The sequence below is a fragment of the Lycorma delicatula genome, chromosome 7 (genome assembly GCF_047948215.1).
Source record: "Lycorma delicatula isolate Av1 chromosome 7, ASM4794821v1, whole genome shotgun sequence".
Lineage (NCBI taxonomy): Eukaryota > Metazoa > Arthropoda > Insecta > Hemiptera > Fulgoridae > Lycorma > Lycorma delicatula.
Window position 1 is genome coordinate 47,229,816 of NC_134461.1, and position 8,641 is coordinate 47,238,456.

The window sequence follows — 8,641 nt, forward strand, 5'->3', positions numbered from 1 at the left end:
TGAAGAATCTGGCCAGCCAAAGTTTTGCGTATTTTAATAAAAATTCCGGATTGATACCATCGAAGCCTGGTGCTTTCCCTGGAGCAACATCTTTGAGCGCCGACTCAATCTCTTGAAGCGCAAAAGGGCGAGCGCACTCAGTTTCTCCTGCCTTCCTCCTCAAGTTCCTTAGTTCGCGTTTTATTTCAACTGTGTGCGCCCTGTCTCTTGGTGCTCTGGATGTTGCCACTATGTGGGATGCCACGGTGTTTGGGGAGACACCTGCTTTTGGTCTCTGAATAGGGGATCCGCTTTCTAATCTTCTTAGCAGAATCCATGCATGACGACTCGAGGCCTGAAAGTTCAGGCTTCCCACCATTTTTGTTGTCTTGCAGCATCGAGGCTATGGAGAAACTCGTCTGCCACCTCTTGATCGCCCGTCTCGAGAAATTTTCGGTAGAGAACTTCGCTATTTTGGGACCACCCTGGGATATATTCTCTGCGAAACCCTCTAGGGATGCACTTCTTAGCGGTATTTGTTACTGCTCCAATAAATCTGCTATAGCTTTTGCTGATTGGTGGCATCCAACCTAGGCATTTATCCAGATCCCTAGAAAAATCTTCCCAATTAGCCTTTTTGAAGTTCCATCTAGGGCGGGGTACAGAGGTCACGAGAAAAATTCGGCTACCTGCCTCTATAACAACTGAAAGGTGCTGGCTGTGAAGAAAGTCGTAGAGAACTTTTCGGGTGACTAGCAGCGGCCGACCTTTGCTGTCGGTTGAGGTGAAACATAGATCCGGGTTATACTCCCGCCTCCAAGCCGCTGATTTAAAAGTAAATCGGTCTTTAGCATCAAAGACAAGACTAAGATTCTCATCCTCAGCCCATTTCACCAGAGCCTCACCGTTCGCATCACAATCCTTATATTTCCATTGCTCATGGTGGCTATTAAAATCACCTAAGTAGACCTCAGGATGAAGTTGTATTTGGATTACTGACGTTGACCATGATACAGCTTGTGGTTTATAGATATTGGACACTGTTATACTTCCGATTTTAACTACAACATTATGAATTCCATTGTCCGTGGGGGTGGAGATGAGATTCGAATTTTCTATATCGCGCCTAACATAAGTAGCGACGCCGTACGCATCACGGTATGTGGCACCAAGTAATTCATATCCAGGTATTTTGCCTCTTCTCCGTAATTGTTTCTCAGTGTTACATTGTGTTTCCTGGATTGCAAACAGATCAATATTGTCGTTCCTCAGTAGTTTCGATAAATACTGGCTCTTAGAATAACTTATGCTTTCCATATTTATGTGACAAATTCGGACCGAAAGTCCAAGATTTCTTGTTGGCAAGTCCTAAAAAGGACTGTTGGGTATATCTAGCGACAAGGCCTGCAGTTCGTAATATTGTAGGCTTGTGTCTGTGTGGTCAGGAGAACCTATCTTCTTGGTTTGTCTTACTGCCAGTATCTGCTACCTCATTTAGCGTTACGCAGGGTGTACCACGTGGAGGCGAACTAGCTTTACACCCATTATCTGTTTTTTATAATTTTTATTTTCCTTATTTGTATTTTACAATCTGAAAAGTTCTATGTAAATTGCCATCATAATTTTTATGTTACAATATTTATAGTCATCAAAACCGTAATATTTTCAGGAGTACTTTTAGTATACAACTATATTTAGTCATCAACTTAATTAGTAATTAAACATATTACTGTAAGGTTAATTTTATATCTCATTGTTCCAAAATGCAGCGCATTTCAATTTCCATTAAGTTCTTACAATGTTTGATTTTTACTTTAATTTATAATGCTACAATGAAAAGGTCATGAACAAAAAATAACATATCTAGGATTAAGTTAAAATCAGTTGAATTTCAAAGTCGAGAGATCTAAGGTTCGAGTCCTTGTAAAGGCAAAAATTGATATAAATTTAACATACAAAAAATTATGCGTAAACATTCATTACAATTCCTAAAAATAGGATGGGGGTTAAAAAGAGCGATTTATGGAGACGGATATTCCGTCTCCAAGAAGAAATTGAATTCTCCAAGAAAGAAATTGAATTGAATATGATTCAGGTTAGATAAAATCAAAATAAAATTTTTAGGTTATGAGTAAGAACAGACAACGAAAATTTAAGATTCTCAACTAGAAAAAACACATGAAAAACAATGTACAAGAACAAAATTTTATTTTAAATATCAATTATTGTATACATTATTATTATTATTATTATTATTAGTATTATTATTATTATTATTATTATTATTATTATTATTATTATTATTATTATTGTTATTGTTATTATTATTATTATTATTATTATTATTATTATTATTATTATTATTATAATTATTATTATTATATATTTTGAAATATTTCAATATTAATTATTCTGAATATGTTAAATATACAATTTAAATTCATTCGTTAAAAGAACAATATTACCTTGTTTTTTCAATTATTGATTACGTCTGAAACTTTTTTTACGTCAGAATTTTTCAAGAATCAAGAAATGACTACTTATACTACGTACTATTTACAAATAAAACAGCGAATTTACATATTCTTTTTAAAAGTATTTACATACGTTTATATTGCCTAATAGTGGCTAGGAACTTGTTTACATATGGGACACTAGGAAGACACTGTCCGAATGCTTCTAATAATGCATGGTTCTTTTTAACCGAAGTTTCATAATCTGAAAATGAGATGTTTCCATCTTTATCGTGATCCATTCTTATTACTGTTATATCTATTAATTCCCACACCATCTTATCTGAATCTTCTTCATTCGGTGCTATTATACAGTGCTTCATCATATGATACAGTAATTCTTTATTTATTAAACCATCACCAATCATATCATATACTTGAAAACAAAATTTCATTTTTTCTGATAGTGTTCCATATAAAAATATGGATAATCCTAAAACCCATGACTGTGCGGTAACTCTTAAACCGTTTGTTTTATCAAAAGCATAAAATATACGATCCATTAATAAATGACTTCTAATACCAAAGATATAATGCATTACTTCTGCAAATAGACTTGTATCCATAGGTTGTAATTTTGTTAATTTATGGTAAACAAATAGTACAGCGTGAAGTTCATCATCTGAGAAATGTGTTTTGCCTTTAAGCTTTTTTACAACTGGTCTAATTCTATTTTGTATTCTGGCATTTTCATTTGCAGTAATAGTTAAATCAAAGCGAGATCTTTTCATTTTTGAAGATTTTAATTAAAACTGGACGAAAAATATATATTCATATATAAATAAAAGTTTATTACTTTTGTTATTTATTGGCTTTTATTCACTTTTATTTTTAAAAAATAAGATCAATAGAAGAAGAAAAACAAATTAATGAACGAATAAAACTAAGAATAATAAATAAATTGAAAATGAAACTTAATACCATGAAGAAAATAATATAAATGAATTTTACAGGTTGTATAATTACATTATTGAATCGTTACCTTGGAAATTATTAATTTATTTTAATTGTTACTTTTTTTATTCGAAATGATTTGACTTTATATTACAAAAAAAAACTTTATGTTTTTGGCTTCTTATCCTCAGGTTATTCAGAACTTAAATTACATATACACATTTTTTTTAAAATGAAAAGTACATAAAATTTTATTTCATTAACCCTTAACTGATCATGTCGGGTCTATGACCCGAGAAACTATTTTATATTTAATATTTTCCTCAATGGTATTAGGTTGGCGAGCCTGCTAATCTCCTATCGTAATCCATTCTATCAGTCAGTATCCAGCTTCCCTTAGTATGTGTAATATAAGAAACAAAAATAAGCCATTTGACCCGACGCGACCAATTGTGTTACACTATTGCAGAGATTTTCTTAAAAATTTAGACCAAATTTTAGTACAAAATTTACTTGGTAAAAGGTATCTCACTCCGGGAAACCCAAAAAAAACTTGAATAAAATAAAAATATATTTTGAAGAACACGACATTACTGTAGTTCATGTTCAAAAACCAAAGGAACGAAATGTGGAAGTTATAAGGAAACGTAAACGCCGTCACCTCTGTCCGAGCATAAAGGACAGTAAATATAACATTGTTTGTGTGAAATGTAGGTACCGTATTTTTAAAAATCACACTTTTATTTTTTAAGATTGTGATTAATGTTAGTGTTGGAAATAAAGAATTTCTAACTCTGAAATAATAGATTTAGGAAAAAATATATACAAATGTACTGTTCAGGACATCAATTTAACACTTAAGCAAATTGTGCATTGTTTACTTGTAGATGTTCGGCTCAGTTCAAATATTTTTATTTGAAAATATATTTACAGATGTGTTGTAAGTTTGTTTTCAATAATCAATCGAGAATAATTATATTTTTACGCCAGCAAAGTTCAAGTAAAATGAAGAACTTTATTCTTTACAAAGTTTTGTAATTTCTGTTTTTCTTTGATTATTTTATTTTAAACAAGGAGATATTTATTCTTATTTGCAGAAAAATAGTTTTTTCCAAGTATAAGTGTTCATTTCTTTTTAATTCGAATAATGCATTATTAATTTAATTTACGAATGTCCGGGTCATAGTGACCCGATGCGACTAGTAATGTTATAAAAATAGCGCGACCAGTTGAGAGTTGATATTTTTTCATTATTTTTTTTTTTTATTGTTACTGAATTATTATTTACCATCTTTTTTTAAACTGAAAGGTTAATAATTATTAATAAATCAATATATTTAAATTTAAAAAAAAGCTAAAAAAAGGAGATGAAGTCGAATGGGCCTTCTCCTGATAAGATCCAAATATTTCATTAATTAAAATTTTATTTGGCATTTGGAACCATTGAAAATAAATACTAATGATATATCGTTAAAAACCTCATAATGAGGTCTTATTACTGAAGTTAACAAAAAGTCCAAAATCTAAATTTTTTGATTTTGGGCGTTTTTGGACCTGTTCAGTCGATTACAATCAAAAGGGGAGATGCACAACTACATGTTACAACAGCCCTAAATTGAAAATTTCAACATTCTATGGCTAATCGTTTTTGAGTTATGCGAGGTACATACATACGTACAGTACGTACGTATAGACGTCACGCCGAAACTAGTCAAAATGGATATTTCCGTTGAAATGTGAAAACCGAAATTTTTCTCGATTACAATACCTTCTTTACTTTGTACAAGGAAGTAAAAACAAAATTTGTAACAATTTTACTCCTTATAACTGGAATTACGTTGTAGAAAAAAGTGAATAATGGAAGTTTAAATCGAAAGAATCAATTTAGAATTAAGTATGTGATGAAAGTTACTTTATTACCTCGATTTCGTAATTCGTAATTAACATTTTCAGATGATTGTATAATATCTGGTATCAATTTTAGATTCTTTCATACTTACATTATAAACTATTTTCATTCCGTTTTTGAACTCGATTATCTACGTGATTAAAGTTTATTAACCGGTTTTGGGCTCCACTTTTATATACGGAAGAATGTTTGATTTAAAAGAAAAAATGTCACACAATTTAATACAAAATATAAAAATATTCAAAATGTAAATCTCTATATATCCATATAATTTTAAACTAAATTTCAGGTGATAAGTTAATGCCTGTTCCTGAGGTAAAACGCACCAGACAGTTATCGATTTAATATTATATATTTAGTATATTTAATGTTCCAGAAACCAAACAAATTTATTTTGGTGACTCTCACGTATGAGGAATCAATGCTATTTTATTTTTATTAAAACCAGGACTAGTGATGGGGTAATTACCAATAAGTAATTACCCCATCACTAGTCTGTATGAGGGTTAATACAGTCGGGAAAACTTTGTTATCAATATTGCTAGGTATTCATTAATAACTCGTAGACTGTCTTGAGTTTCTGATTCGAGTTAAGGAAGTTCTGGGTAGTGTTGATTCTATACGTTCCAAGACAATCGCAATGAAGATATTTGATCACGTGAACTTAAAAGGAGAATACCAGGGGAGATTTGGTTCACCCAATCAAAACGGGATTTTTGTGGAAAGATTTGTTTGTATGTTTCGTTCTCCTACAGTATTATTAATTTAGATGATTGTTTAATTTCGAAGCCGTAAATTTTTTTCTAAAATAGATGTTTGATTTATATGTGAATATATAAAAATATTACATAAATTTCAAGGATGGTAGGATTCGATAACTTTATTTAAAGGGAAAATACGGGTGGTATAGAGCAGAGATGTCAACATAAATGAAAAAATCTTAAATAAATTTTCTAGATTGATATTGTTGGTAGAACTGTTTTTGGTATTTGTTGTTCATCATTTCTTAATTTTTTACTTCAGAGACAATTTTTACCACCAGACAATCCGTACTGTGTTGCGCTTATGTATGGCATAATACGTATAATAATTGATAGTTGTTTTAAATTTCATTCACTAGAGAAAAATAGTTATAAAAAAGTGATATATTTGCTTTTCAAAACATAAAAAAATACTTTTTTAAATTCTATTAATTAGGTTTAAAAATCGGAGTAAATTGATCTTTAAAAAGTCTCTTTGAAACTTTATTCTCTGCTTTTATCATTCTTTAAAAATCTGATAATTCTTTTGATAGTGTTGTAAACGATAAGAGAGGTTTTCAGTGGTAAGACTTATGATGGCAATGATCTCAACAAATATCAAAAGTGGTGATCGGAAAAATTTATTCAAATTTCCGGAATGAGTACCACTACAACGACCTGTGAAAAAGACGTTCTTTGTAATATATTAATCTTGAGGTTATGAAATGAATTTAGGTTAAAAATATGTGAGTTTAAGATCTGATTGTTAAGAATTCATGTAGCACTGATGTACAACTTTTGTATTCAATGCTATAATACATTACCTCATCCAGTATCATATTGATTCGTAAATTGTAGAATTTAGGGGAGGAAAATTCACGACAATGCTAAATTACCAAAAATTCAAGTAAATGAGTACCTAAAGATGACCTAAGTGTTACTAAAGATAATGTCACCGGACAGTGTAATTATTATATTCCTTAAAAATGAATGTAATAGTTCGATTTTGCAGCAATGATAAATTTCAGTTAATAAGGGTAAGCTATTAAGTTTTTACAAACACAATGAAAAAAAATTGTTTTCGAACAACTCGTTTGTTTTTAATCGTCTAATGATTTACACACGTTTGCTTGCGTTCGGACCAATTCTCGAAACATTTTTTCCGCTTTGATGTTTGTATCTCAGAAACATAGCTTTGAAGGATTCTACATAGTTTTGAGGTGATGAAAATCGTAGTCCACGCATTTCTTGTTTGTAATTCGGGGACAAAAAGAAGTCGTTTGGCGATAACTCAGGTGAATACGAGTAAGGAGACATTAATTCAATATTTTTCTTTATCAAATAATAATCAACTGTTTGACGTGCTGTTGAGGACACATCATTATCATGATGAAGAATGATGCGATATTTTTGGTTATTTTTCCTGATTTCATTGATGATTCCTGATAAACAAACTGTTTTATACCATTCGGTATTACCTGTTCTTCGATCAAAAGGTTGCTACATGTCTACATAACATAATATGGTTGCTACATGTCTAGTATAACCGAAGAAACAATCATCATATCGTTTTCTTAGAAGTGCTTCGCGAACGAACCACTTTTTTTTAATTCAGTTCATCTTGAAATACCCAAAAGTTAATTGTTGCATAAGTTTCCGGATTGTACAAATATATCCAAGTTTCGCCTCTTGTTACGATGTTGTATACGGATTTTGTATTTTCTCGATCAAATTTTTTGACCATTTTTTACACCAGTTGACACGAGCCTGTTTTTGAGCTTCGTTCAAATTATGCAGAATCCATCGGGAAGAGATATTTTTCACAGCTCAATGTTGATGCAAAATCGAATGTACTGTAGTATTCGGTATGCGTAAAGATTTCTCTCTCTCACGGTAAGTTACATGTCGATCCTTTTCAATTATGTCGCGAACAGAATAGATGTTTTTTGGAACAACTGATTTTGATCGACTTTCACGAAATTCATCGCTGATGGAAGCATGACCGCAACGAAATTATGCAAACCGATTGTAAATAGTATTTTCTGATGGTGATTCATTACCAAAGGTTTAGCAAAGCGATTAGATGCATTATTGTTGAGTTAGGCCCTTACTAAAATCAAATAAAGAAATGGTACTTAATTTATTGAAGGTTATATTTATTTATTAAATAATGGCAATTATATAATGGCTATTACAGACCTAGGATTTAACTCCTACTTTGTAACAGTAAGTTAACTTTCCTCTTGATAAACTAAGTCTTGCTTAAATCATATATGGCTAAGTATGCAGAGACTTATTTCTGTAAAAAATACTTTCTTTTGTGTAGTAAATGACGTTACATTTTAAAGTTTCCAGTAAATCAACTTAAATTAAGGAATTAAGAATATTAAAGGAACGGAGACGTACAGTTTTTACAGCCTAATAACATAAAACACTTTTCAATATATAAACGTATGTACTTTTCAATTTTTTTTTTCTTCAAACCTTATGTTTCTTAATATTTATTTATTTATTCATGGGCGAGAAAGTTATACATTAGATTTGTCTGATGAATTTAATAAAAGTATACTTCAACCAGTCAATCTGTTAAACACTTATGAGTTTTC

General features: G+C 30.8%; 1 pseudogene; it reads right to left on the reverse strand.

Annotated features, from left to right (window-relative positions):
• Positions 1 to 2,578: 2,578 nt before the first annotated feature.
• Positions 2,579 to 3,223, reverse strand: LOC142328279 (calaxin pseudogene; annotated as a pseudogene).
• Between the last annotated feature and the right edge of the window lie 5,418 nt (positions 3,224 to 8,641).